We start from the raw sequence: 26,874 nt of genomic DNA, 5'->3' as shown, positions 1-26,874 counted from the left end.
ATAAAAACGCCTTCCTGGCAACGCCCAAATGCCCTGCTGCCATGCAGATAAACACTGGCAGCGGCAGCAAGTGCATGCCCACAGCCACCCCTTGTTCCTTCACACCTTGTATCAGCTGTAATCCAGTCCAGTCCAGTGCTGCCTGCTGAGCAGCACTGACCAACACTGCCTGGGCCCAGGCTTTTATCTCTGAGGCCCCATTATGATGTCAGAAAGCTGGCTCTGGAATCCTGAGGGCTCCACTATGACACGTGCAAAGTTCCGTCTGAACTTTATATAAGACGGTGAGGCTCAGTCAGTCATTCAGTGTTGCCTGAGAGGGCAACACTGCAACAGCCGGCCGCCAGGCTGTCTTTTTTTTGCACAGCTAGTTGCCTCCAGGAGGCCACAAGAGGGAGACAAGGGACTGCAAAATGGAAAATAGGCATCCACCAACTTTACAGACAACTTCTCCTTGCTCCTACAACCTCCATCCTTGCACAGTTTGTTATTCTTCTAGGTAACATAGTAACAAATCCAAATTGCTGCTCTCTTTGTAGGCAAGCAAGGCTTTGTTGCAACTGCAATTCTTACTTCTTCTTGAAATGTAGGGACGACAGTACATTCCATCACATCCATCTAGTGTACACAGGTAGGTCCATTGTGGCGGGCAGGCGAGCGGGCGGGCTGCTTTATTGGCTGTTTGCTGTTCCCCTACTCCACTCCACTATTTGACTGTTGTGCTGCATCAATCAATCAATCAATCAATCAATCAATCAATCAATCAATCAATCAATCAGTGGCTGGCTCAGGTGCAGCTCTTTAACTTACCTAAAAGGGAGGGCGGAGAGAAGACAAGGAAGGTGAATGAGGTGTTCCAATGTGAAATGCCGGAAACACAGAAACACAGACGACACACAACAAGAGGTGGCAATCTATTCATTAATTGCATTTAATCAATGAGCTCATTATCACTCATGCATTGTCCAACAGGTGTTGAAATAATGGGATTAAAAGGGGAGATCCCTTCAGAAAGACAGAAACAATAGCAAAGACAAAAAACACTTTTGGAATCTGCTTTTAGTCAACACATAAGGAAAGGGTGCACCGGTCCTGGAAATACTGCAATACCAGGTCAATGCGTGGAGTGGACAGAGCAAGCTCTATTTCCATCTCCCTGTTCTAAAAATCCATTTAATATATGGTCCCCAGATAGGGGACGTATCAGATATTAAACTGATAAGAACAGATACTACACTTGATCTTAGCCAAAAGGCCGAGAAGCGATAACCCGAACGGGCCGCGCGTTGCCCGAGCCTGCCCGATACTGCTGTTCAGCCCTTGCAGCGATTCAGCCTACTTCTAGGCAATTCCATGGGGCCCTGCAGGCTCACACACTCACAGCTACACGGGAGGTGAATAAAGGCCGGAGAGGAAGCCAGACAGGATTTGCTTCTTTTGCTTGCACCACAATGCAGTGCTGAAAGAGGAGGAATCTACATAAAAACGCCTTCCTGGCAACGCCCAAATGCCCTGCTGCCATGCAGATAAACACTGGCAGCGGCAGCAAGTGCATGCCCACAGCCACCCCTTGTTCCTTCACACCTTGTATCAGCTGTAATCCAGTCCAGTCCAGTGCTGCCTGCTGAGCAGCACTGACCAACACTGCCTGGGCCCAGGCTTTTATCTCTGAGGCCCCATTATGATGTCAGAAAGCTGGCTCTGGAATCCTGAGGGCTCCACTATGACACGTGCAAAGTTCCGTCTGAACTTTATATAAGACGGTGAGGCTCAGTCAGTCACTCAGTGTTGCCTGAGAGGGCAACACTGCAACAGCCGGCCGCCAGGCTGTCTTTTTTTTGCACAGCTAGTTGCCTCCAGGAGGCCACAAGAGGGAGACAAGGGACTGCAAAATGGAAAATAGGCATCCACCAACTTTACAGACAACTTCTCCTTGCTCCTACAACCTCCATCCTTGCACAGTTTGTTATTCTTCTAGGTAACATAGTAACAAATCCAAATTGCTGCTCTCTTTGTAGGCAAGCAAGGCTTTGTTGCAACTGCAATTCTTACTTCTTCTTGAAATGTAGGGACGACAGTACATTCCATCACATCCATCTAGTGTACACAGGTAGGTCCATTGTGGCGGGCAGGCGAGCGGGCGGGCTGCTTTATTGGCTGTTTGCTGTTCCCCTACTCCACTCCACTATTTGACTGTTGTGCTGCATCAATCAATCAATCAATCAATCAATCAATCAATCAATCAATCAATCAATCAGTGGCTGGCTCAGGTGCAGCTCTTTAACTTACATAAAAGGGAGGGCGGAGAGAAGACAAGGAAGGTGAATGAGGTGTTCCAATGTGAAATGCCGGAAACACAGAAACACAGACGACACACAACAAGAGGTGGCAATCTATTCATTAATTGCATTTAATCAATGAGCTCATTATCACTCATGCATTGTCCAACAGGTGTTGAAATAATGGGATTAAAAGGGGAGATCCCTTCAGAAAGACAGAAACAATAGCAAAGACAAAAAACACTTTTGGAATCTGCTTTTAGTCAACACATAAGGAAAGGGTGCACCGGTCCTGGAAATACTGCAATACCAGGTCAATGCGTGGAGTGGACAGAGCAAGCTCTATTTCCATCTCCCTGTTCTAAAAATCCATTTAATATATGGTCCCCAGATAGGGGACGTATCAGATATTAAACTGATAAGAACAGATACTACACTTGATCTTAGCCAAAAGGCCGAGAAGCGATAACCCGAACGGGCCGCGCGTTGCCCGAGCCTGCCCGATACTGCTGTTCAGCCCTTGCAGCGATTCAGCCTACTTCTAGGCAATTCCATGGGGCCCTGCAGGCTCACACACTCACAGCTACACGGGAGGTGAATAAAGGCCGGAGAGGAAGCCAGACAGGATTTGCTTCTTTTGCTTGCACCACAATGCAGTGCTGAAAGAGGAGGAATCTACATAAAAACGCCTTCCTGGCAACGCCCAAATGCCCTGCTGCCATGCAGATAAACACTGGCAGCGGCAGCAAGTGCATGCCCACAGCCACCCCTTGTTCCTTCACACCTTGTATCAGCTGTAATCCAGTCCAGTCCAGTGCTGCCTGCTGAGCAGCACTGACCAACACTGCCTGGGCCCAGGCTTTTATCTCTGAGGCCCCATTATGATGTCAGAAAGCTGGCTCTGGAATCCTGAGGGCTCCACTATGACACGTGCAAAGTTCCGTCTGAACTTTATATAAGACGGTGAGGCTCAGTCAGTCACTCAGTGTTGCCTGAGAGGGCAACACTGCAACAGCCGGCCGCCAGGCTGTCTTTTTTTTGCACAGCTAGTTGCCTCCAGGAGGCCACAAGAGGGAGACAAGGGACTGCAAAATGGAAAATAGGCATCCACCAACTTTACAGACAACTTCTCCTTGCTCCTACAACCTCCATCCTTGCACAGTTTGTTATTCTTCTAGGTAACATAGTAACAAATCCAAATTGCTGCTCTCTTTGTAGGCAAGCAAGGCTTTGTTGCAACTGCAATTCTTACTTCTTCTTGAAATGTAGGGACGACAGTACATTCCATCACATCCATCTAGTGTACACAGGTAGGTCCATTGTGGCGGGCAGGCGAGCGGGCGGGCTGCTTTATTGGCTGTTTGCTGTTCCCCTACTCCACTCCACTATTTGACTGTTGTGCTGCATCAATCAATCAATCAATCAATCAATCAATCAATCAATCAATCAGTGGCTGGCTCAGGTGCAGCTCTTTAACTTACCTAAAAGGGAGGGCGGAGAGAAGACAAGGAAGGTGAATGAGGTGTTCCAATGTGAAATGCCGGAAACACAGAAACACAGACGACACACAACAAGAGGTGGCAATCTATTCATTAATTGCATTTAATCAATGAGCTCATTATCACTCATGCATTGTCCAACAGGTGTTGAAATAATGGGATTAAAAGGGGAGATCCCTTCAGAAAGACAGAAACAATAGCAAAGACAAAAAGCACTTTTGGAATCTGCTTTTAGTCAACACATAAGGAAAGGGTGCACCGGTCCTGGAAATACTGCAATACCAGGTCAATGCGTGGAGTGGACAGAGCAAGCTCTATTTCCATCTCCCTGTTCTAAAAATCCATTTAATATATGGTCCCCAGATAGGGGACGTATCAGATATTAAACTGATAAGAAAAGATACTACACTTGATCTTAGCCAAAAGGCCGAGAAGCGATAACCCGAACGGGCCGCGCGTTGCCCGAGCCTGCCCGATACTGCTGTTCAGCCCTTGCAGCGATTCAGCCTACTTCTAGGCAATTCCATGGGGCCCTGCAGGCTCACACACTCACAGCTACACGGGAGGTGAATAAAGGCCGGAGAGGAAGCCAGACAGGATTTGCTTCTTTTGCTTGCACCACAATGCAGTGCTGAAAGAGGAGGAATCTACATAAAAACGCCTTCCTGGCAACGCCCAAATGCCCTGCTGCCATGCAGATAAACACTGGCAGCGGCAGCAAGTGCATGCCCACAGCCACCCCTTGTTCCTTCACACCTTGTATCAGCTGTAATCCAGTCCAGTCCAGTGCTGCCTGCTGAGCAGCACTGACCAACACTGCCTGGGCCCAGGCTTTTATCTCTGAGGCCCCATTATGATGTCAGAAAGCTGGCTCTGGAATCCTGAGGGCTCCACTATGACACGTGCAAAGTTCCGTCTGAACTTTATATAAGACGGTGAGGCTCAGTCAGTCACTCAGTGTTGCCTGAGAGGGCAACACTGCAACACCCGGCCGCCAGGCTGTCTTTTTTTTGCACAGCTAGTTGCCTCCAGGAGGCCACAAGAGGGAGACAAGGGACTGCAAAATGGAAAATAGGCATCCACCAACTTTACAGACAACTTCTCCTTGCTCCTACAACCTCCATCCTTGCACAGTTTGTTATTCTTCTAGGTAACATAGTAACAAATCCAAATTGCTGCTCTCTTTGTAGGCAAGCAAGGCTTTGTTGCAACTGCAATTCTTACTTCTTCTTGAAATGTAGGGACGACAGTACATTCCATCACATCCATCTAGTGTACACAGGTAGGTCCATTGTGGCGGGCAGGCGAGCGGGCGGGCTGCTTTATTGGCTGTTTGCTGTTCCCCTACTCCACTCCACTATTTGACTGTTGTGCTGCATCAATCAATCAATCAATCAATCAATCAATCAATCAATCAATCAATCAATCAATCAATCAATCAGTGGCTGGCTCAGGTGCAGCTCTTTAACTTACCTAAAAGGGAGGGCGGAGAGAAGACAAGGAAGGTGAATGAGGTGTTCCAATGTGAAATGCCGGAAACACAGAAACACAGACGACACACAACAAGAGGTGGCAATCTATTCATTAATTGCATTTAATCAATGAGCTCATTATCACTCATGCATTGTCCAACAGGTGTTGAAATAATGGGATTAAAAGGGGAGATCCCTTCAGAAAGACAGAAACAATAGCAAAGACAAAAAACACTTTTGGAATCTGCTTTTAGTCAACACATAAGGAAAGGGTGCACCGGTCCTGGAAATACTGCAATACCAGGTCAATGCGTGGAGTGGACAGAGCAAGCTCTATTTCCATCTCCCTGTTCTAAAAATCCATTTAATATATGGTCCCCAGATAGGGGACGTATCAGATATTAAACTGATAAGAACAGATACTACACTTGATCTTAGCCAAAAGGCCGAGAAGCGATAACCCGAACGGGCCGCGCGTTGCCCGAGCCTGCCCGATACTGCTGTTCAGCCCTTGCAGCGATTCAGCCTACTTCTAGGCAATTCCATGGGGCCCTGCAGGCTCACACACTCACAGCTACACGGGAGGTGAATAAAGGCCGGAGAGGAAGCCAGACAGGATTTGCTTCTTTTGCTTGCACCACAATGCAGTGCTGAAAGAGGAGGAATCTACAAAAAAAACGCCTTCCTGGCAACGCCCAAATGCCCTGCTGCCATGCAGATAAACACTGGCAGCGGCAGCAAGTGCATGCCCACAGCCACCCCTTGTTCCTTCACACCTTGTATCAGCTGTAATCCAGTCCAGTCCAGTGCTGCCTGCTGAGCAGCACTGACCAACACTGCCTGGGCCCAGGCTTTTATCTCTGAGGCCCCATTATGATGTCAGAAAGCTGGCTCTGGAATCCTGAGGGCTCCACTATGACACGTGCAAAGTTCCGTCTGAACTTTATATAAGACGGTGAGGCTCAGTCAGTCACTCAGTGTTGCCTGAGAGGGCAACACTGCAACAGCCGGCCGCCAGGCTGTCTTTTTTTTGCACAGCTAGTTGCCTCCAGGAGGCCACAAGAGGGAGACAAGGGACTGCAAAATGGAAAATAGGCATCCACCAACTTTACAGACAACTTCTCCTTGCTCCTACAACCTCCATCCTTGCACAGTTTGTTATTCTTCTAGGTAACATAGTAACAAATCCAAATTGCTGCTCTCTTTGTAGGCAAGCAAGGCTTTGTTGCAACTGCAATTCTTACTTCTTCTTGAAATGTAGGGACGACAGTACATTCCATCACATCCATCTAGTGTACACAGGTAGGTCCATTGTGGCGGGCAGGCGAGCGGGCGGGCTGCTTTATTGGCTGTTTGCTGTTCCCCTACTCCACTCCACTATTTGACTGTTGTGCTGCATCAATCAATCAATCAATCAATCAATCAATCAATCAATCAATCAATCAATCAATCAATCAATCAATCAGTGGCTGGCTCAGGTGCAGCTCTTTAACTTACCTAAAAGGGAGGGCGGAGAGAAGACAAGGAAGGTGAATGAGGTGTTCCAATGTGAAATGCCGGAAACACAGAAACACAGACGACACACAACAAGAGGTGGCAATCTATTCATTAATTGCATTTAATCAATGAGCTCATTATCACTCATGCATTGTCCAACAGGTGTTGAAATAATGGGATTAAAAGGGGAGATCCCTTCAGAAAGACAGAAACAATAGCAAAGACAAAAAACACTTTTGGAATCTGCTTTTAGTCAACACATAAGGAAAGGGTGCACCGGTCCTGGAAATACTGCAATACCAGGTCAATGCGTGGAGTGGACAGAGCAAGCTCTATTTCCATCTCCCTGTTCTAAAAATCCATTTAATATATGGTCCCCAGATAGGGGACGTATCAGATATTAAACTGATAAGAACAGATACTACACTTGATCTTAGCCAAAAGGCCGAGAAGCGATAACCCGAACGGGCCGCGCGTTGCCCGAGCCTGCCCGATACTGCTGTTCAGCCCTTGCAGCGATTCAGCCTACTTCTAGGCAATTCCATGGGGCCCTGCAGGCTCACACACTCACAGCTACACGGGAGGTGAATAAAGGCCGGAGAGGAAGCCAGACAGGATTTGCTTCTTTTGCTTGCACCACAATGCAGTGCTGAAAGAGGAGGAATCTACATAAAAACGCCTTCCTGGCAACGCCCAAATGCCCTGCTGCCATGCAGATAAACACTGGCAGCGGCAGCAAGTGCATGCCCACAGCCACCCCTTGTTCCTTCACACCTTGTATCAGCTGTAATCCAGTCCAGTCCAGTGCTGCCTGCTGAGCAGCACTGACCAACACTGCCTGGGCCCAGGCTTTTATCTCTGAGGCCCCATTATGATGTCAGAAAGCTGGCTCTGGAATCCTGAGGGCTCCACTATGACACGTGCAAAGTTCCGTCTGAACTTTATATAAGACGGTGAGGCTCAGTCAGTCACTCAGTGTTGCCTGAGAGGGCAACACTGCAACAGCCGGCCGCCAGGCTGTCTTTTTTTTGCACAGCTAGTTGCCTCCAGGAGGCCACAAGAGGGAGACAAGGGACTGCAAAATGGAAAATAGGCATCCACCAACTTTACAGACAACTTCTCCTTGCTCCTACAACCTCCATCCTTGCACAGTTTGTTATTCTTCTAGGTAACATAGTAACAAATCCAAATTGCTGCTCTCTTTGTAGGCAAGCAAGGCTTTGTTGCAACTGCAATTCTTACTTCTTCTTGAAATGTAGGGACGACAGTACATTCCATCACATCCATCTAGTGTACACAGGTAGGTCCATTGTGGCGGGCAGGCGAGCGGGCGGGCTGCTTTATTGGCTGTTTGCTGTTCCCCTACTCCACTCCACTATTTGACTGTTGTGCTGCATCAATCAATCAATCAATCAATCAATCAATCAATCAATCAATCAATCAATCAATCAATCAATCAATCAGTGGCTGGCTCAGGTGCAGCTCTTTAACTTACCTAAAAGGGAGGGCGGAGAGAAGACAAGGAAGGTGAATGAGGTGTTCCAATGTGAAATGCCGGAAACACAGAAACACAGACGACACACAACAAGAGGTGGCAATCTATTCATTAATTGCATTTAATCAATGAGCTCATTATCACTCATGCATTGTCCAACAGGTGTTGAAATAATGGGATTAAAAGGGGAGATCCCTTCAGAAAGACAGAAACAATAGCAAAGACAAAAAACACTTTTGGAATCTGCTTTTAGTCAACACATAAGGAAAGGGTGCACCGGTCCTGGAAATACTGCAATACCAGGTCAATGCGTGGAGTGGACAGAGCAAGCTCTATTTCCATCTCCCTGTTCTAAAAATCCATTTAATATATGGTCCCCAGATAGGGGACGTATCAGATATTAAACTGATAAGAACAGATACTACACTTGATCTTAGCCAAAAGGCAGAGAAGCGATAACCCGAACGGGCCGCGCGTTGCCCGAGCCTGCCCGATACTGCTGTTCAGCCCTTGCAGCGATTCAGCCTACTTCTAGGCAATTCCATGGGGCCCTGCAGGCTCACACACTCACAGCTACACGGGAGGTGAATAAAGGCCGGAGAGGAAGCCAGACAGGATTTGCTTATTTTGCTTGCACCACAATGCAGTGCTGAAAGAGGAGGAATCTACATAAAAACGCCTTCCTGGCAACGCCCAAATGCCCTGCTGCCATGCAGATAAACACTGGCAGCGGCAGCAAGTGCATGCCCACAGCCACCCCTTGTTCCTTCACACCTTGTATCAGCTGTAATCCAGTCCAGTCCAGTGCTGCCTGCTGAGCAGCACTGACCAACACTGCCTGGGCCCAGGCTTTTATCTCTGAGGCCCCATTATGATGTCAGAAAGCTGGCTCTGGAATCCTGAGGGCTCCACTATGACACGTGCAAAGTTCCGTCTGAACTTTATATAAGACGGTGAGGCTCAGTCAGTCACTCAGTGTTGCCTGAGAGGGCAACACTGCAACAGCCGGCCGCCAGGCTGTCTTTTTTTTGCACAGCTAGTTGCCTCCAGGAGGCCACAAGAGGGAGACAAGGGACTGCAAAATGGAAAATAGGCATCCACCAACTTTACAGACAACTTCTCCTTGCTCCTACAACCTCCATCCTTGCACAGTTTGTTATTCTTCTAGGTAACATAGTAACAAATCCAAATTGCTGCTCTCTTTGTAGGCAAGCAAGGCTTTGTTGCAACTGCAATTCTTACTTCTTCTTGAAATGTAGGGACGACAGTACATTCCATCACATCCATCTAGTGTACACAGGTAGGTCCATTGTGGCGGGCAGGCGAGCGGGCGGGCTGCTTTATTGGCTGTTTGCTGTTCCCCTACTCCACTCCACTATTTGACTGTTGTGCTGCATCAATCAATCAATCAATCAATCAATCAATCAATCAATCAATCAATCAATCAGTGGCTGGCTCAGGTGCAGCTCTTTAACTTACCTAAAAGGGAGGGCGGAGAGAAGACAAGGAAGGTGAATGAGGTGTTCCAATGTGAAATGCCGGAAACACAGAAACACAGACGACACACAACAAGAGGTGGCAATCTATTCATTAATTGCATTTAATCAATGAGCTCATTATCACTCATGCATTGTCCAACAGGTGTTGAAATAATGGGATTAAAAGGGGAGATCCCTTCAGAAAGACAGAAACAATAGCAAAGACAAAAAACACTTTTGGAATCTGCTTTTAGTCAACACATAAGGAAAGGGTGCACCGGTCCTGGAAATACTGCAATACCAGGTCAATGCGTGGAGTGGACAGAGCAAGCTCTATTTCCATCTCCCTGTTCTAAAAATCCATTTAATATATGGTCCCCAGATAGGGGACGTATCAGATATTAAACTGATAAGAACAGATACTACACTTGATCTTAGCCAAAAGGCCGAGAAGCGATAACCCGAACGGGCCGCGCGTTGCCCGAGCCTGCCCGATACTGCTGTTCAGCCCTTGCAGCGATTCAGCCTACTTCTAGGCAATTCCATGGGGCCCTGCAGGCTCACACACTCACAGCTACACGGGAGGTGAATAAAGGCCGGAGAGGAAGCCAGACAGGATTTGCTTCTTTTGCTTGCACCACAATGCAGTGCTGAAAGAGGAGGAATCTACATAAAAACGCCTTCCTGGCAACGCCCAAATGCCCTGCTGCCATGCAGATAAACACTGGCAGCGGCAGCAAGTGCATGCCCACAGCCACCCCTTGTTCCTTCACACCTTGTATCAGCTGTAATCCAGTCCAGTCCAGTGCTGCCTGCTGAGCAGCACTGACCAACACTGCCTGGGCCCAGGCTTTTATCTCTGAGGCCCCATTATGATGTCAGAAAGCTGGCTCTGGAATCCTGAGGGCTCCACTATGACACGTGCAAAGTTCCGTCTGAACTTTATATAAGACGGTGAGGCTCAGTCAGTCACTCAGTGTTGCCTGAGAGGGCAACACTGCAACAGCCGGCCGCCAGGCTGTCTTTTTTTTGCACAGCTAGTTGCCTCCAGGAGGCCACAAGAGGGAGACAAGGGACTGCAAAATGGAAAATAGGCATCCACCAACTTTACAGACAACTTCTCCTTGCTCCTACAACCTCCATCCTTGCACAGTTTGTTATTCTTCTAGGTAACATAGTAACAAATCCAAATTGCTGCTCTCTTTGTAGGCAAGCAAGGCTTTGTTGCAACTGCAATTCTTACTTCTTCTTGAAATGTAGGGACGACAGTACATTCCATCACATCCATCTAGTGTACACAGGTAGGTCCATTGTGGCGGGCAGGCGAGCAGGCTTGGCTGCTTTATTGGCTGTTTGCTGTTCCCCTACTCCACTCCACTATTTGACTGTTGTGCTGCATCAATCAATCAATCAATCAATCAATCAATCAATCAATCAATCAATCAATCAATCAGTGGCTGGCTCAGGTGCAGCTCTTTAACTTACCTAAAAGGGAGGGCGGAGAGAAGACAAGGAAGGTGAATGAGGTGTTCCAATGTGAAATGCCGGAAACACAGAAACACAGACGACACACAACAAGAGGTGGCAATCTATTCATTAATTGCATTTAATCAATGAGCTCATTATCACTCATGCATTGTCCAACAGGTGTTGAAATAATGGGATTAAAAGGGGAGATCCCTTCAGAAAGACAGAAACAATAGCAAAGACAAAAAACACTTTTGGAATCTGCTTTTAGTCAACACATAAGGAAAGGGTGCACCGGTCCTGGAAATACTGCAATACCAGGTCAATGCGTGGAGTGGACAGAGCAAGCTCTATTTCCATCTCCCTGTTCTAAAAATCCATTTAATATATGGTCCCCAGATAGGGGACGTATCAGATATTAAACTGATAAGAACAGATACTACACTTGATCTTAGCCAAAAGGCCGAGAAGCGATAACCCGAACGGGCCGCGCGTTGCCCGAGCCTGCCCGATACTGCTGTTCAGCCCTTGCAGCGATTCAGCCTACTTCTAGGCAATTCCATGGGGCCCTGCAGGCTCACACACTCACAGCTACACGGGAGGTGAATAAAGGCCGGAGAGGAAGCCAGACAGGATTTGCTTCTTTTGCTTGCACCACAATGCAGTGCTGAAAGAGGAGGAATCTACATAAAAACGCCTTCCTGGCAACGCCCAAATGCCCTGCTGCCATGCAGATAAACACTGGCAGCGGCAGCAAGTGCATGCCCACAGCCACCCCTTGTTCCTTCACACCTTGTATCAGCTGTAATCCAGTCCAGTCCAGTGCTGCCTGCTGAGCAGCACTGACCAACACTGCCTGGGCCCAGGCTTTTATCTCTGAGGCCCACTGGCGTAGCTATAGGGGTCGCAGCGGTCGCAATTGCGACCGGGCCCCGAAGCCAGGGGGGCCCACGGCCCCCCGCACAACATCAATAAAAAGTTACTATAGTAACTCGGGCCGCGGGCCCCTGTTACTATAGTAACATACTTTACTTACCTTCCTGGTTCCGGATGGCAGCGGAGGTCCTGACGTCAAGCGCTGTGCGCAGCGCATGACGTCACAGCGCTATGCCGCCGCGCACAGCATCGAGACTACAGAACTCCCGCCGCGGCCGTAGAGGAAGGTAAGGTTAGCCCTGACTGGCGGGGTCCGACTCCCGGGACCCGCCAATCAGCTGTTTTGAAGGGGCCGCAGCACTCGTACGAGAGCTGCTCCCCTTCATTCCTGTCACTTCATTCCGGTCACACTGTGAATCGGTGTCGGCGATTCACAGTGTGAGCGAGTAGTGAAATGAAGGGGAAGCAGCTCTCGTACGAGTGCTGCGGCCCCTTCAAAACAGCTGATTTGCGGGTCCCGGGCGACACATCAGCTATTGATGGCCTATCCTGTGGATAGGCCATCAATGTTTAGGGACTGCACAACCCCTAAGCCTACGATGTAGCAGGCTTAGGGGGCCCATGAGACAGGATCACAGATTGTGTGATCCTGTCTGCTGGGCCCTGTATCTAAGCCAATCACATGGTAGGCTTAGATACATGGCCCATGCGTGATCCTGTCTGCTGGGCCCTGTATCTAAGCCTACCACACTGTATGTTTAGATACAGGGCCCCAGCACACAGTAATCTTATACTGTATAAGATTACTGTCTGCTGGACCCTGTATCTAAGCCTACCTTGTGGTAGGCTTAGATACAGGGTCCGACAGACAGTATCACACATGGGCCCTGTATCTAAGCCTTAGGGTATGTGCACAGACACTAATTACGTCCGTAATTGACGGACGTATTTCGGCCGCAAGTACCGGACCGAACACAGTGCAGGGAGCTGGGCTCCTAGCATCATAGTTATGTACGATGCTAGGAGTCCCTGGCTCGCTGCAGGACAACTGTCCCATACTGTAAACATGTTTTCAGTACGGGACAGTTGTCCGGCAGGGACTCCTAGCGTCGTACATAAGTACGACGCTAGAAGCCCGGCTCCCTGCACTGTGTTCGGTCCGGTACTTGCATCCGAAATACGTCCGTCAATTACGGACGTAATTAGTGTGTGTGCACATACCCTAACACACGTGTTACTAATCATTTTTTGTGTGTTTTCTTACAGGTTCGGTCGTTGGACTACGGCGGATTCCAGGACTACTTCGATGACAGCTTTTTTTTTATTAATAAAATGGTTAATGAGGGTTGTGTGGGTTTTTTTTTATTTCAATAAAATATTTTTTCTATGTCTTTGTGTTTTTTTTTTAAACTATATTACTACCGCCTTAGTAATGGCCGCCGGCTGATTGACAGCATCCATTGCTAAGGCGGGGCTTAGTGTTAGCCGGTGCAGAGGCGAACACTAACCCCCTTTATTACCCCGGTACCCACCGCCACCAGGGGTGCTGGGAAGAGCAGGGTACGATCCAGTACCTGACCATCTGTAGTGATGGTCGGCCACTGGGGTGGCCGCAGGCTGGTAGTATCAGTAGGGGAAAGGACAAAAACAGTGGCCCTTCCTACCCTGGTGATGCGAGGCTGCTGCTGCTTTATTGTATCTGGCTGGTTATGAAAATGGGGGGGACCCCACGTCATTTAAAAAAAAAAAAAAAAAATAATTGGAAAGAACGATGTTGGGTCCCCCCCAATTTTCATAACCAGCCAGATACAACACAGCAGCAGCAGGCAGCATTACAAGGGTGGGAAGGGCCACTGTTTTTGGCCTTCCCCAGCCTAATACTACCAGCCTGCGGCCACCCCGGTGCCTGCCCGTCACTACAGATGGTCGGGTACTGGTTTGTACCCGGCTCTTCCCAGTACCCCTGGTGGCGGTGGGTACCGGGGTGATAATGGGGGTTAGTGTAGCCTCTGCACCTGCTAATATTAAGCCCCGCCTTAGTAATGGAGGTTGCCAATCAGCCAGCGGCCATTACTAAGGCGGTGATAATAAAGTTTAAAAAGATACAAGCACATAGAAAAAATATTTCATTGAAATAAAAAAACAACCCTCATTAACCATTTTATTGAGAATAAAAAAAACGCCGTCATTGAAGTCCTCGTATCCGAAGTCCAACAACCGAACCTGTAAAAAAAACACAAACACACAAAAATAATCAGTAACACATAAAGAAGCAAAATTATTATTCTTACCTATCCTGGGTCCAGCGCTGGAGCCGCAATGTCAGCGAGCTGGGCCCTGTATCTAATCCTATCATGTGTGATACAGTCTGCTGAGCTGTGTATCTAATCCAATCATGTATGATACTGTCTGATGGGCCCTATATCTAATCCGATCATGTGTGATACTGTCTGCTGAGCCACTGTATCTAATCCTATCATGTGTGATACTGTCTGCTGAGCCACTGTATCTAATCCTATCATGTGTGGTACTGTCTGCTGAGCCACTGTATCTAATCCTATCATGTGTGATACTGTCTGCTGAGCCACTGTATCTAATCCTATCATGTGTGATACTGTCTGCTCAGCCACTGTATCTAATCCTATCCATAGTTTATAGGGTCGTAGTGCTATAGATATGCTATGCTGTCTCATATACACACTTTTTTTTGGGGCGGACACATATGTATTGGGGCTATTTCCCGGACATTTTAAGCCCTGAGGGTATGTTCACACGGCAGCGTCCGTTACGGCTGAAATTACTGTGCTGTTTTCAGGAGAAAACAGCACCGTAATTTCAGCCGTAATGGCATGTGCAGGCGTCTTTTGCTGCGTCCATTACGGAAGTAATTGAAGCTGGTTTTCCATGGAGTCCATGGAAAACGGCTCCATTTACGTCTGAAGAAGTGAGAGGCACTTTTTTACGCGCCGCCTTTTGACAGCGGCGCGTAAAAAAAAATGACCGTCGGCACAGAACATCGTAAGACCTATTCAAATGAATGGGCAGATGTTTGCCGACGCTTTTGAGCCGCATTTTCGGACGTAATTCAATGCTAAAACGCCCGAATTACGTCCGTAAATAGTGTGTGAACCCAGCCTTAGTGACGCCCCCGGCTGCTAGTGCTGCATTGTTGGGTCACTTAGGAGACCCAGCGATGCAGCTGAAAGCGGACCGTCGGCCATGAGAAGTTTGCGGGGGGGGGGGGCCCCAGTAAGAATTTTTGCATCGGGGCCCATGAGCCTCTAGCTACGCCCCTGCTGAGGCCCCATTATGATGTCAGAAAGCTGGCTCTGGAATCCTGAGGGCTCCACTATGACACGTGCAAAGTTCCGTCTGAACTTTATATAAGACGGTGAGGCTCAGTCAGTCACTCAGTGTTGCCTGAGAGGGCAACACTGCAACAGCCGGCCGCCAGGCTGTCTTTTTTTTGCACAGCTAGTTGCCTCCAGGAGGCCACAAGAGGGAGACAAGGGACTGCAAAATGGAAAATAGGCATCCACCAACTTTACAGACAACTTCTCCTTGCTCCTACAACCTCCATCCTTGCACAGTTTGTTATTCTTCTAGGTAACATAGTAACAAATCCAAATTGCTGCTCTCTTTGTAGGCAAGCAAGGCTTTGTTGCAACTGCAATTCTTACTTCTTCTTGAAATGTAGGGACGACAGTACATTCCATCACATCCATCTAGTGTACACAGGTAGGTCCATTGTGGCGGGCAGGCGAGCGGGCGGGCTGCTTTATTGGCTGTTTGCTGTTCCCCTACTCCACTCCACTATTTGACTGTTGTGCTGAATCAATCAATCAATCAATCAATCAATCAATCAATCAATCAATCAATCAATCAGTGGCTGGCTCAGGTGCAGCTCTTTAACTTACCTAAAAGGGAGGGCGGAGAGAAGACAAGGAAGGTGAATGAGGTGTTCCAATGTGAAATGCCGGAAACACAGAAACACAGACGACACACAACAAGAGGTGGCAATCTATTCATTAATTGCATTTAATCAATGAGCTCATTATCACTCATGCATTGTCCAACAGGTGTTGAAATAATGGGATTAAAAGGGGAGATCCCTTCAGAAAGACAGAAACAATAGCAAAGACAAAAAACACTTTTGGAATCTGCTTTTAGTCAACACATAAGGAAAGGGTGCACCGGTCCTGGAAATACTGCAATACCAGGTCAATGCGTGGAGTGGACAGAGCAAGCTCTATTTCCATCTCCCTGTTCTAAAAATCCATTTAATATATGGTCCCCAGATAGGGGACGTATCAGATATTAAACTGATAAGAACAGATACTACACTTGATCTTAGCCAAAAGGCCGAGAAGCGATAACCCGAACGGGCCGCGCGTTGCCCGAGCCTGCCCGATACTGCTGTTCAGCCCTTGCAGCGATTCAGCCTACTTCTAGGCAATTCCATGGGGCCCTGCAGGCTCACACACTCACAGCTACACGGGAGGTGAATAAAGGCCGGAGAGGAAGCCAGACAGGATTTGCTTCTTTTGCTTGCACCACAATGCAGTGCTGAAAGAGGAGGAATCTACATAAAAACGCCTTCCTGGCAACGCCCAAATGCCCTGCTGCCATGCAGATAAACACTGGCAGCGGCAGCAAGTGCATGCCCACAGCCACCCCTTGTTCCTTCACACCTTGTATCAGCTGTAATCCAGTCCAGTCCAGTGCTGCCTGCTGAGCAGCACTGACCAACACTGCCTGGGCCCAGGCTTTTATCTCTGAGGCCCCATTATGATGTCAGAAAGCTGGCTCTGGAATCCTGAGGGCTCCACTATGACACGTGCAAAGTTCCGTCTGAACTTTATATAAGACGGTGAGGCTCAGTCAGTCACTCAGTGTTGCCTGAGAGGGCAACACTGCAACAGCCGGCCGCCAGGCTGTCTTTTTTTTGCACAGCTAGTTGCCTCCAGGAGGCCACAAGAGGGAGACAAGGGACTGCAAAATGGAAAATAGGCATCCACCAACTTTACAGACAACTTCTCCTTGCTCCTACAACCTCCATCCTTGCACAGTTTGTTATTCTTCTAGGTAACATAGTAACAAATCCAAATTGCTGCTCTCTTTGTAGGCAAGCAAGGCTTTGTTGCAACTGCAATTCTTACTTCTTCTTGAAATGTAGGGACGACAGTACATTCCATCACATCCATCTAGTGTACACAGGTAGGTCCATTGTGGCGGGCAGGCGAGCGGGCGGGCTGCTTTATTGGCTGTTTGCTGTTCCCCTACTCCACTCCACTATTTGACTGTTGTGCTGCATCAATCAATCAATCAATCAATCAATCAATCAATCAATCAATCAATCAGTGGCTGGCTCAGGTGCAGCTCTTTAACTTACCTAAAAGGGAGGGCGGAGAGAAGACAAGGAAGGTGAATGAGGTGTTCCAATGTGAAATGCCGGAAACACAGAAACACAGACGACACACAACAAGAGGTGGCAATCTATTCATTAATTGCATTTAATCAATGAGCTCATTATCACTCATGCATTGTCCAACAGGTGTTGAAATAATGGGATTAAAAGGGGAGATCCCTTCAGAAAGACAGAAACAATAGCAAAGACAAAAAACACTTTTGGAATCTGCTTTTAGTCAACACATAACGAAAGGGTGCATCGGTCCTGGAAATACTGCAATACCAGGTCAATGCGTGGAGTGGACAGAGCAAGCTCTATTTCCATCTCCCTGTTCTAAAAATCCATTTAATATATGGTCCCCAGATAGGGGACGTATCAGATATTAAACTGATAAGAACAGATACTACACTTGATCTTAGCCAAAAGGCCGAGAAGCGATAACCCGAACGGGCCGCGCGTTGCCCGAGCCTGCCCGATACTGCTGTTCAGCCCTTGCAGCGATTCAGCCTACTTCTAGGCAATTCCATGGGGCCCTGCAGGCTCACACACTCACAGCTACACGGGAGGTGAATAAAGGCCGGAGAGGAAGCCAGACAGGATTTGCTTCTTTTGCTTGCACCACAATGCAGTGCTGAAAGAGGAGGAATCTACATAAAAACGCCTTCCTGGCAACGCCCAAATGCCCTGCTGCCATGCAGATAAACACTGGCAGCGGCAGCAAGTGCATGCCCACAGCCACCCCTTGTTCCTTCACACCTTGTATCAGCTGTAATCCAGTCCAGTCCAGTGCTGCCTGCTGAGCAGCACTGACCAACACTGCCTGGGCCCAGGCTTTTATCTCTGAGGCCCCATTATGATGTCAGAAAGCTGGCTCTGGAATCCTGAGGGCTCCACTATGACACGTGCAAAGTTCCGTCTGAACTTTATATAAGACGGTGAGGCTCAGTCAGTCACTCAGTGTTGCCTGAGAGGGCAACACTGCAACAGCCGGCCGCCAGGCTGTCTTTTTTTTGCACAGCTAGTTGCCTCCAGGAGGCCACAAGAGGGAGACAAGGGACTGCAAAATGGAAAATAGGCATCCACCAACTTTACAGACAACTTCTCCTTGCTCCTACAACCTCCATCCTTGCACAGTTTGTTATTCTTCTAGGTAACATAGTAACAAATCCAAATTGCTGCTCTCTTTGTAGGCAAGCAAGGCTTTGTTGCAACTGCAATTCTTACTTCTTCTTGAAATGTAGGGACGACAGTACATTCCATCACATCCATCTAGTGTACACAGGTAGGTCCATTGTGGCGGGCAGGCGAGCGGGCGGGCTGCTTTATTGGCTGTTTGCTGTTCCCCTACTCCACTCCACTATTTGACTGTTGTGCTGCATCAATCAATCAATCAATCAATCAATCAATCAATCAATCAATCAATCAATCAGTGGCTGGCTCAGGTGCAGCTCTTTAACTTACCTAAAAGGGAGGGCGGAGAGAAGACAAGGAAGGTGAATGAGGTGTTCCAATGTGAAATGCCGGAAACACAGAAACACAGACGACACACAACAAGAGGTGGCAATCTATTCATTAATTGCATTTAATCAATGAGCTCATTATCACTCATGCATTGTCCAACAGGTGTTGAAATAATGGGATTAAAAGGGGAGATCCCTTCAGAAAGACAGAAACAATAGCAAAGACAAAAAACACTTTTGGAATCTGCTTTTAGTCAACACATAAGGAAAGGGTGCACCGGTCCTGGAAATACTGCAATACCAGGTCAATGCGTGGAGTGGACAGAGCAAGCTCTATTTCCATCTCCCTGTTCTAAAAATCCATTTAATATATGGTCCCCAGATAGGGGACGTATCAGATATTAAACTGATAAGAACAGATACTACACTTGATCTTAGCCAAAAGGCCGAGAAGCGATAACCCGAACGGGCCGCGCGTTGCCCGAGCCTGCCCGATACTGCTGTTCAGCCCTTGCAGCGATTCAGCCTACTTCTAGGCAATTCCATGGGGCCCTGCAGGCTCACACACTCACAGCTACACGGGAGGTGAATAAAGGCCGGAGAGGAAGCCAGACAGGATTTGCTTCTTTTGCTTGCACCACAATGCAGTGCTGAAAGAGGAGGAATCTACATAAAAACGCCTTCCTGGCAACGCCCAAATGCCCTGCTGCCATGCAGATAAACACTGGCAGCGGCAGCAAGTGCATGCCCACAGCCACCCCTTGTTCCTTCACACCTTGTATCAGCTGTAATCCAGTCCAGTCCAGTGCTGCCTGCTGAGCAGCACTGACCAACACTGCCTGGGCCCAGGCTTTTATCTCTGAGGCCCCATTATGATGTCAGAAAGCTGGCTCTGGAATCCTGAGGGCTCCACTATGACACGTGCAAAGTTCCGTCTGAACTTTATATAAGACGGTGAGGCTCAGTCAGTCACTCAGTGTTGCCTGAGAGGGCAACACTGCAACAGCCGGCCGCCAGGCTGTCTTTTTTTTGCACAGCTAGTTGCCTCCAGGAGGCCACAAGAGGGAGACAAGGGACTGCAAAATGGAAAATAGGCATCCACCAACTTTACAGACAACTTCTCCTTGCTCCTACAACCTCCATCCTTGCACAGTTTGTTATTCTTCTAGGTAACATAGTAACAAATCCAAATTGCTGCTCTCTTTGTAGGCAAGCAAGGCTTTGTTGCAACTGCAATTCTTACTTCTTCTTGAAATGTAGGGACGACAGTACATTCCATCACATCCATCTAGTGTACACAGGTAGGTCCATTGTGGCGGGCAGGCGAGCGGGCGGGCTGCTTTATTGGCTGTTTGCTGTTCCCCTACTCCACTCCACTATTTGACTGTTGTGCTGCATCAATCAATCAATCAATCAATCAATCAATCAATCAATCAATCAATCAATCAGTGGCTGGCTCAGGTGCAGCTCTTTAACTTACCTAAAAGGGAGGGCGGAGAGAAGACAAGGAAGGTGAATGAGGTGTTCCAATGTGAAATGCCGGAAACACAGAAACACAGACGACACACAACAAGAGGTGGCAATCTATTCATTAATTGCATTTAATCAATGAGCTCATTATCACTCATGCATTGTCCAACAGGTGTTGAAATAATGGGATTAAAAGGGGAGATCCCTTCAGAAAGACAGAAACAATAGCAAAGACAAAAAACACTTTTGGAATCTGCTTTTAGTCAACACATAAGGAAAGGGTGCACCGGTCCTGGAAATACTGCAATACCAGGTCAATGCGTGGAGTGGACAGAGCAAGCTCTATTTCCATCTCCCTGTTCTAAAAATCCATTTAATATATGGTCCCCAGATAGGGGACGTATCAGATATTAAACTGATAAGAACAGATACTACACTTGATCTTAGCCAAAAGGCCGAGAAGCGATAACCCGAACGGGCCGCGCGTTGCCCGAGCCTGCCCGATACTGCTGTTCAGCCCTTGCAGCGATTCAGCCTACTTCTAGGCAATTCCATGGGGCCCTGCAGGCTCACACACTCACAGCTACACGGGAGGTGAATAAAGGCCGGAGAGGAAGCCAGACAGGATTTGCTTCTTTTGCTTGCACCACAATGCAGTGCTGAAAGAGGAGGAATCTACATAAAAACGCCTTCCTGGCAACGCCCAAATGCCCTGCTGCCATGCAGATAAACACTGGCAGCGGCAGCAAGTGCATGCCCACAGCCACCCCTTGTTCCTTCACACCTTGTATCAGCTGTAATCCAGTCCAGTCCAGTGCTGCCTGCTGAGCAGCACTGACCAACACTGCCTGGGCCCAGGCTTTTATCTCTGAGGCCCCATTATGATGTCAGAAAGCTGGCTCTGGAATCCTGAGGGCTCCACTATGACACGTGCAAAGTTCCGTCTGAACTTTATATAAGACGGTGAGGCTCAGTCAGTCACTCAGTGTTGCCTGAGAGGGCAACACTGCAACAGCCGGCCGCCAGGCTGTCTTTTTTTTGCACAGCTAGTTGCCTCCAGGAGGCCACAAGAGGGAGACAAGGGACTGCAAAATGGAAAATAGGCATCCACCAACTTTACAGACAACTTCTCCTTGCTCCTACAACCTCCATCCTTGCACAGTTTGTTATTCTTCTAGGTAACATAGTAACAAATCCAAATTGCTGCTCTCTTTGTAGGCAAGCAAGGCTTTGTTGCAACTGCAATTCTTACTTCTTCTTGAAATGTAGGGACGACAGTACATTCCATCACATCCATCTAGTGTACACAGGTAGGTCCATTGTGGCGGGCAGGCGAGCGGGCGGGCTGCTTTATTGGCTGTTTGCTGTTCCCCTACTCCACTCCACTATTTGACTGTTGTGCTGCATCAATCAATCAATCAATCAATCAATCAATCAATCAATCAATCAATCAATCAATCAGTGGCTGGCTCAGGTGCAGCTCTTTAACTTACCTAAAAGGGAGGGCGGAGAGAAGACAAGGAAGGTGAATGAGGTGTTCCAATGTGAAATGCCGGAAACACAGAAACACAGACGACACACAACAAGAGGTGGCAATCTATTCATTAATTGCATTTAATCAATGAGCTCATTATCACTCATGCATTGTCCAACAGGTGTTGAAATAATGGAATTAAAAGGGGAGATCCCTTCAGAAAGACAGAAACAATAGCAAAGACAAAAAACACTTTTGGAATCTGCTTTTAGTCAACACATAAGGAAAGGGTGCACCGGTCCTGGAAATACTGCAATACCAGGTCAATGCGTGGAGTGGACAGAGCAAGCTCTATTTCCATCTCCCTGTTCTAAAAATCCATTTAATATATGGTCCCCAGATAGGGGACGTATCAGATATTAAACTGATAAGAACAGATACTACACTTGATCTTAGCCAAAAGGCCGAGAAGCGATAACCCGAACGGGCCGCGCGTTGCCCGAGCCTGCCCGATACTGCTGTTCAGCCCTTGCAGCGATTCAGCCTACTTCTAGGCAATTCCATGGGGCCCTGCAGGCTCACACACTCACAGCTACACGGGAGGTGAATAAAGGCCGGAGAGGAAGCCAGACAGGATTTGCTTCTTTTGCTTGCACCACAATGCAGTGCTGAAAGAGGAGGAATCTTCATAAAAACGCCTTCCTGGCAACGCCCAAATGCCCTGCTGCCATGCAGATAAACACTGGCAGCGGCAGCAAGTGCATGCCCACAGCCACCCCTTGTTCCTTCACACCTTGTATCAGCTGTAATCCAGTCCAGTCCAGTGCTGCCTGCTGAGCAGCACTGACCAACACTGCCTGGGCCCAGGCTTTTATCTCTGAGGCCCCATTATGATGTCAGAAAGCTGGCTCTGGAATCCTGAGGGCTCCACTATGACACGTGCAAAGTTCCGTCTGAACTTTATATAAGACGGTGAGGCTCAGTCAGTCACTCAGTGTTGCCTGAGAGGGCAACACTGCAACAGCCGGCCGCCAGGCTGTCTTTTTTTTGCACAGCTAGTTGCCTCCAGGAGGCCACAAGAGGGAGACAAGGGACTGCAAAATGGAAAATAGGCATCCACCAACTTTACAGACAACTTCTCCTTGCTCCTACAACCTCCATCCTTGCACAGTTTGTTATTCTTCTAGGTAACATAGTAACAAATCCAAATTGCTGCTCTCTTTGTAGGCAAGCAAGGCTTTGTTGCAACTGCAATTCTTACTTCTTCTTGAAATGTAGGGACGACAGTACATTCCATCACATCCATCTAGTGTACACAGGTAGGTCCATTGTGGCGGGCAGGCGAGCGGGCGGGCTGCTTTATTGGCTGTTTGCTGTTCCCCTACTCCACTCCACTATTTGACTGTTGTGCTGCATCAATCAATCAATCAATCAATCAATCAATCAATCAATCAATCAATCAATCAATCAATCAATCAATCAGTGGCTGGCTCAGGTGCAGCTCTTTAACTTACCTAAAAGGGAGGGCGGAGAGAAGACAAGGAAGGTGAATGAGGTGTTCCAATGTGAAATGCCGGAAACACAGAAACACAGACGACACACAACAAGAGGTGGCAATCTATTCATTAATTGCATTTAATCAATGAGCTCATTATCACTCATGCATTGTCCAACAGGTGTTGAAATAATGGGATTAAAAGGGGAGATCCCTTCAGAAAGACAGAAACAATAGCAAAGACAAAAAACACTTTTGGAATCTGCTTTTAGTCAACACATAAGGAAAGGGTGCACCGGTCCTGGAAATACTGCAATACCAGGTCAATGCGTGGAGTGGACAGAGCAAGCTCTATTTCCATCTCCCTGTTCTAAAAATCCATTTAATATATGGTCCCCAGATAGGGGACGTATCAGATATTAAACTGATAAGAACAGATACTACACTTGATCTTAGCCAAAAGGCCTTGATCTTAGCCAAAAGGCCGAGAAGCGATAACCCGAACGGGCCGCGCGTTGCCCGAGCCTGCCCGATACTGCTGTTCAGCCCTTGCAGCGATTCAGCCTACTTCTAGGCAATTCCATGGGGCCCTGCAGGCTCACACACTCACAGCTACACGGGAGGTGAATAAAGGCCGGAGAGGAAGCCAGACAGGATTTGCTTCTTTTGCTTGCACCACAATGCAGTGCTGAAAGAGGAGGAATCTACATAAAAACGCCTTCCTGGCAACGCCCAAATGCCCTGCTGCCATGCAGATAAACACTGGCAGCGGCAGCAAGTGCATGCCCACAGCCACCCCTTGTTCCTTCACACCTTGTATCAGCTGTAATCCAGTCCAGTCCAGTGCTGCCTGCTGAGCAGCACTGACCAACACTGCCTGGGCCCAGGCTTTTATCTCTGAGGCCCCATTATGATGTCAGAAAGCTGGCTCTGGAATCCTGAGGGCTCCACTATGACACGTGCAAAGTTCCGTCTGAACTTTATATAAGACGGTGAGGCTCAGTCAGTCACTCAGTGTTGCCTGAGAGGGCAACACTGCAACAGCCGGCCGCCAGGCTGTCTTTTTTTTGCACAGCTAGTTGCCTCCAGGAGGCCACAAGAGGGAGACAAGGGACTGCAAAATGGAAAATAGGCATCCACCAACTTTACAGACAACTTCTCCTTGCTCCTACAACCTCCATCCTTGCACAGTTTGTTATTCTTCTAGGTAACATAGTAACAAATCCAAATTGCTGCTCTCTTTGTAGGCAAGCAAGGCTTTGTTGCAACTGCAATTCTTACTTCTTCTTGAAATGTAGGGACGACAGTACATTCCATCACATCCATCTAGTGTACACAGGTAGGTCCATTGTGGCGGGCAGGCGAGCGGGCGGGCTGCTTTATTGGCTGTTTGCTGTTCCCCTACTCCACTCCACTATTTGACTGTTGTGCTGCATCAATCAATCAATCAATCAATCAATCAATCAATCAATCAATCAATCAATCAATCAATCAATCAGTGGCTGGCTCAGGTGCAGCTCTTTAACTTACCTAAAAGGGAGGGCGGAGAGAAGACAAGGAAGGTGAATGAGGTGTTCCAATGTGAAATGCCGGAAACACAGAAACACAGACGACACACAACAAGAGGTGGCAATCTATTCATTAATTGCATTTAATCAATGAGCTCATTATCACTCATGCATTGTCCAACAGGTGTTGAAATAATGGGATTAAAAGGGGAGATCCCTTCAGAAAGACAGAAACAATAGCAAAGACAAAAAACACTTTTGGAATCTGCTTTTAGTCAACACATAAGGAAAGGGTGCACCGGTCCTGGAAATACTGCAATACCAGGTCAATGCGTGGAGTGGACAGAGCAAGCTCTATTTCCATCTCCCTGTTCTAAAAATCCATTTAATATATGGTCCCCAGATAGGGGACGTATCAGATATTAAACTGATAAGAACAGATACTACACTTGATCTTAGCCAAAAGGCCGAGAAGCGATAACCCGAACGGGCCGCGCGTTGCCCGAGCCTGCCCGATACTGCTGTTCAGCCCTTGCAGCGATTCAGCCTACTTCTAGGCAATTCCATGGGGCCCTGCAGGCTCACACACTCACAGCTACACGGGAGGTGAATAAAGGCCGGAGAGGAAGCCAGACAGGATTTGCTTCTTTTGCTTGCACCACAATGCAGTGCTGAAAGAGGAGGAATCTACATAAAAACGCCTTCCTGGCAACGCCCAAATGCCCTGCTGCCATGCAGATAAACACTGGCAGCGGCAGCAAGTGCATGCCCACAGCCACCCCTTGTTCCTTCACACCTTGTATCAGCTGTAATCCAGTCCAGTCCAGTGCTGCCTGCTGAGCAGCACTGACCAACACTGCCTGGGCCCAGGCTTTTATCTCTGAGGCCCCATTATGAAAGCTGGCTCTGGAATCCTGAGGGCTCCACTATGACACGTGCAAAGTTCCGTCTGAACTTTATATAAGACGGTGAGGCTCAGTCAGTCACTCAGTGTTGCCTGAGAGGGCAACACTGCAACAGCCGGCCGCCAGGCTGTCTTTTTTTTGCACAGCTAGTTGCCTCCAGGAGGCCACAAGAGGGAGACAAGGGACTGCAAAATGGAAAATAGGCATCCACCAACTTTACAGACAACTTCTCCTTGCTCCTACAACCTCCATCCTTGCACAGTTTGTTATTCTTCTAGGTAACATAGTAACAAATCCAAATTGCTGCTCTCTTTGTAGGCAAGCAAGGCTTTGTTGCAACTGCAATTCTTACTTCTTCTTGAAATGTAGGGACGACAGTACATTCCATCACATCCATCTAGTGTACACAGGTAGGTCCATTGTGGCGGGCAGGCGAGCGGGCGGGCTGCTTTATTGGCTGTTTGCTGTTCCCCTACTCCACTCCACTATTTGACTGTTGTGCTGCATCAATCAATCAATCAATCAATCAATCAATCAATCAATCAATCAATCAATCAATCAGTGGCTGGCTCAGGTGCAGCTCTTTAACTTACCTAAAAGGGAGGGCGGAGAGAAGACAAGGAAGGTGAATGAGGTGTTCCAATGTGAAATGCCGGAAACACAGAAACACAGACGACACACAACAAGAGGTGGCAATCTATTCATTAATTGCATTTAATCAATGAGCTCATTATCACTCATGCATTGTCCAACAGGTGTTGAAATAATGGGATTAAAAGGGGAGATCCCTTCAGAAAGACAGAAACAATAGCAAAGACAAAAAACACTTTTGGAATCTGCTTTTAGTCAACACATAAGGAAAGGGTGCACCGGTCCTGGAAATACTGCAATACCAGGTCAATGCGTGGAGTGGACAGAGCAAGCTCTATTTCCATCTCCCTGTTCTAAAAATCCATTTAATATATGGTCCCCAGATAGGGGACGTATCAGATATTAAACTGATAAGAACAGATACTACACTTGATCTTAGCCAAAAGGCCGAGAAGCGATAACCCGAACGGGCCGCGCGTTGCCCGAGCCTGCCCGATA

At 47.9% G+C, this 26,874-nt stretch overlaps 15 non-coding genes and 1 pseudogene across 15 annotated transcripts; all 16 read right to left on the bottom strand.

Annotated features, from left to right (window-relative positions):
• Positions 1 to 1,076: 1,076 nt before the first annotated feature.
• Positions 1,077 to 1,267, bottom strand: LOC142686783 (U2 spliceosomal RNA). The gene has a single exon (XR_012856091.1). It is a non-coding gene; the product is annotated as a U2 spliceosomal RNA (small nuclear RNA).
• A 1,288-nt stretch (positions 1,268 to 2,555) lies between these two features.
• On the bottom strand, positions 2,556 to 2,746 carry LOC142686782 (U2 spliceosomal RNA). Its single transcript, XR_012856090.1, has one exon. It is a non-coding gene; the product is annotated as a U2 spliceosomal RNA (small nuclear RNA).
• Positions 2,747 to 4,026: 1,280 nt separating this feature from the next.
• LOC142687143 (U2 spliceosomal RNA) lies at positions 4,027 to 4,217 on the bottom strand. The gene has a single exon (XR_012856417.1). It is a non-coding gene; the product is annotated as a U2 spliceosomal RNA (small nuclear RNA).
• Positions 4,218 to 5,517: 1,300 nt separating this feature from the next.
• Positions 5,518 to 5,708, bottom strand: LOC142686780 (U2 spliceosomal RNA). Its single transcript, XR_012856088.1, has one exon. It is a non-coding gene; the product is annotated as a U2 spliceosomal RNA (small nuclear RNA).
• A 1,305-nt stretch (positions 5,709 to 7,013) lies between these two features.
• On the bottom strand, positions 7,014 to 7,204 carry LOC142686779 (U2 spliceosomal RNA). The gene has a single exon (XR_012856087.1). It is a non-coding gene; the product is annotated as a U2 spliceosomal RNA (small nuclear RNA).
• Positions 7,205 to 8,508: 1,304 nt separating this feature from the next.
• On the bottom strand, positions 8,509 to 8,699 carry LOC142687123 (U2 spliceosomal RNA). Its single transcript, XR_012856399.1, has one exon. It is a non-coding gene; the product is annotated as a U2 spliceosomal RNA (small nuclear RNA).
• A 1,288-nt stretch (positions 8,700 to 9,987) lies between these two features.
• On the bottom strand, positions 9,988 to 10,178 carry LOC142686778 (U2 spliceosomal RNA). Its single transcript, XR_012856086.1, has one exon. It is a non-coding gene; the product is annotated as a U2 spliceosomal RNA (small nuclear RNA).
• Positions 10,179 to 11,471: 1,293 nt separating this feature from the next.
• Positions 11,472 to 11,662, bottom strand: LOC142686777 (U2 spliceosomal RNA). Its single transcript, XR_012856085.1, has one exon. It is a non-coding gene; the product is annotated as a U2 spliceosomal RNA (small nuclear RNA).
• A 4,584-nt stretch (positions 11,663 to 16,246) lies between these two features.
• On the bottom strand, positions 16,247 to 16,437 carry LOC142686776 (U2 spliceosomal RNA). The gene has a single exon (XR_012856084.1). It is a non-coding gene; the product is annotated as a U2 spliceosomal RNA (small nuclear RNA).
• A 1,284-nt stretch (positions 16,438 to 17,721) lies between these two features.
• Positions 17,722 to 17,912, bottom strand: LOC142687109 (U2 spliceosomal RNA). The gene has a single exon (XR_012856386.1). It is a non-coding gene; the product is annotated as a U2 spliceosomal RNA (small nuclear RNA).
• Positions 17,913 to 19,200: 1,288 nt separating this feature from the next.
• Positions 19,201 to 19,391, bottom strand: LOC142686774 (U2 spliceosomal RNA). Its single transcript, XR_012856083.1, has one exon. It is a non-coding gene; the product is annotated as a U2 spliceosomal RNA (small nuclear RNA).
• A 1,288-nt stretch (positions 19,392 to 20,679) lies between these two features.
• LOC142686773 (U2 spliceosomal RNA) lies at positions 20,680 to 20,870 on the bottom strand. The gene has a single exon (XR_012856082.1). It is a non-coding gene; the product is annotated as a U2 spliceosomal RNA (small nuclear RNA).
• Positions 20,871 to 22,162: 1,292 nt separating this feature from the next.
• On the bottom strand, positions 22,163 to 22,353 carry LOC142686772 (U2 spliceosomal RNA). Its single transcript, XR_012856081.1, has one exon. It is a non-coding gene; the product is annotated as a U2 spliceosomal RNA (small nuclear RNA).
• Positions 22,354 to 23,657: 1,304 nt separating this feature from the next.
• LOC142687151 (U2 spliceosomal RNA) lies at positions 23,658 to 23,868 on the bottom strand (annotated as a pseudogene).
• A 1,300-nt stretch (positions 23,869 to 25,168) lies between these two features.
• LOC142686771 (U2 spliceosomal RNA) lies at positions 25,169 to 25,359 on the bottom strand. Its single transcript, XR_012856080.1, has one exon. It is a non-coding gene; the product is annotated as a U2 spliceosomal RNA (small nuclear RNA).
• Positions 25,360 to 26,644: 1,285 nt separating this feature from the next.
• Positions 26,645 to 26,835, bottom strand: LOC142686770 (U2 spliceosomal RNA). The gene has a single exon (XR_012856079.1). It is a non-coding gene; the product is annotated as a U2 spliceosomal RNA (small nuclear RNA).
• Positions 26,836 to 26,874: the final 39 nt, after the last annotated feature.

The sequence above is a fragment of the Rhinoderma darwinii genome (genome assembly GCF_050947455.1).
Source record: "Rhinoderma darwinii isolate aRhiDar2 chromosome 5 unlocalized genomic scaffold, aRhiDar2.hap1 SUPER_5_unloc_19, whole genome shotgun sequence".
In the NCBI taxonomy this organism is placed as follows: Eukaryota; Metazoa; Chordata; class Amphibia; order Anura; family Rhinodermatidae; genus Rhinoderma; species Rhinoderma darwinii.
This window is presented reverse-complemented; position numbering and strand designations above follow the sequence as displayed.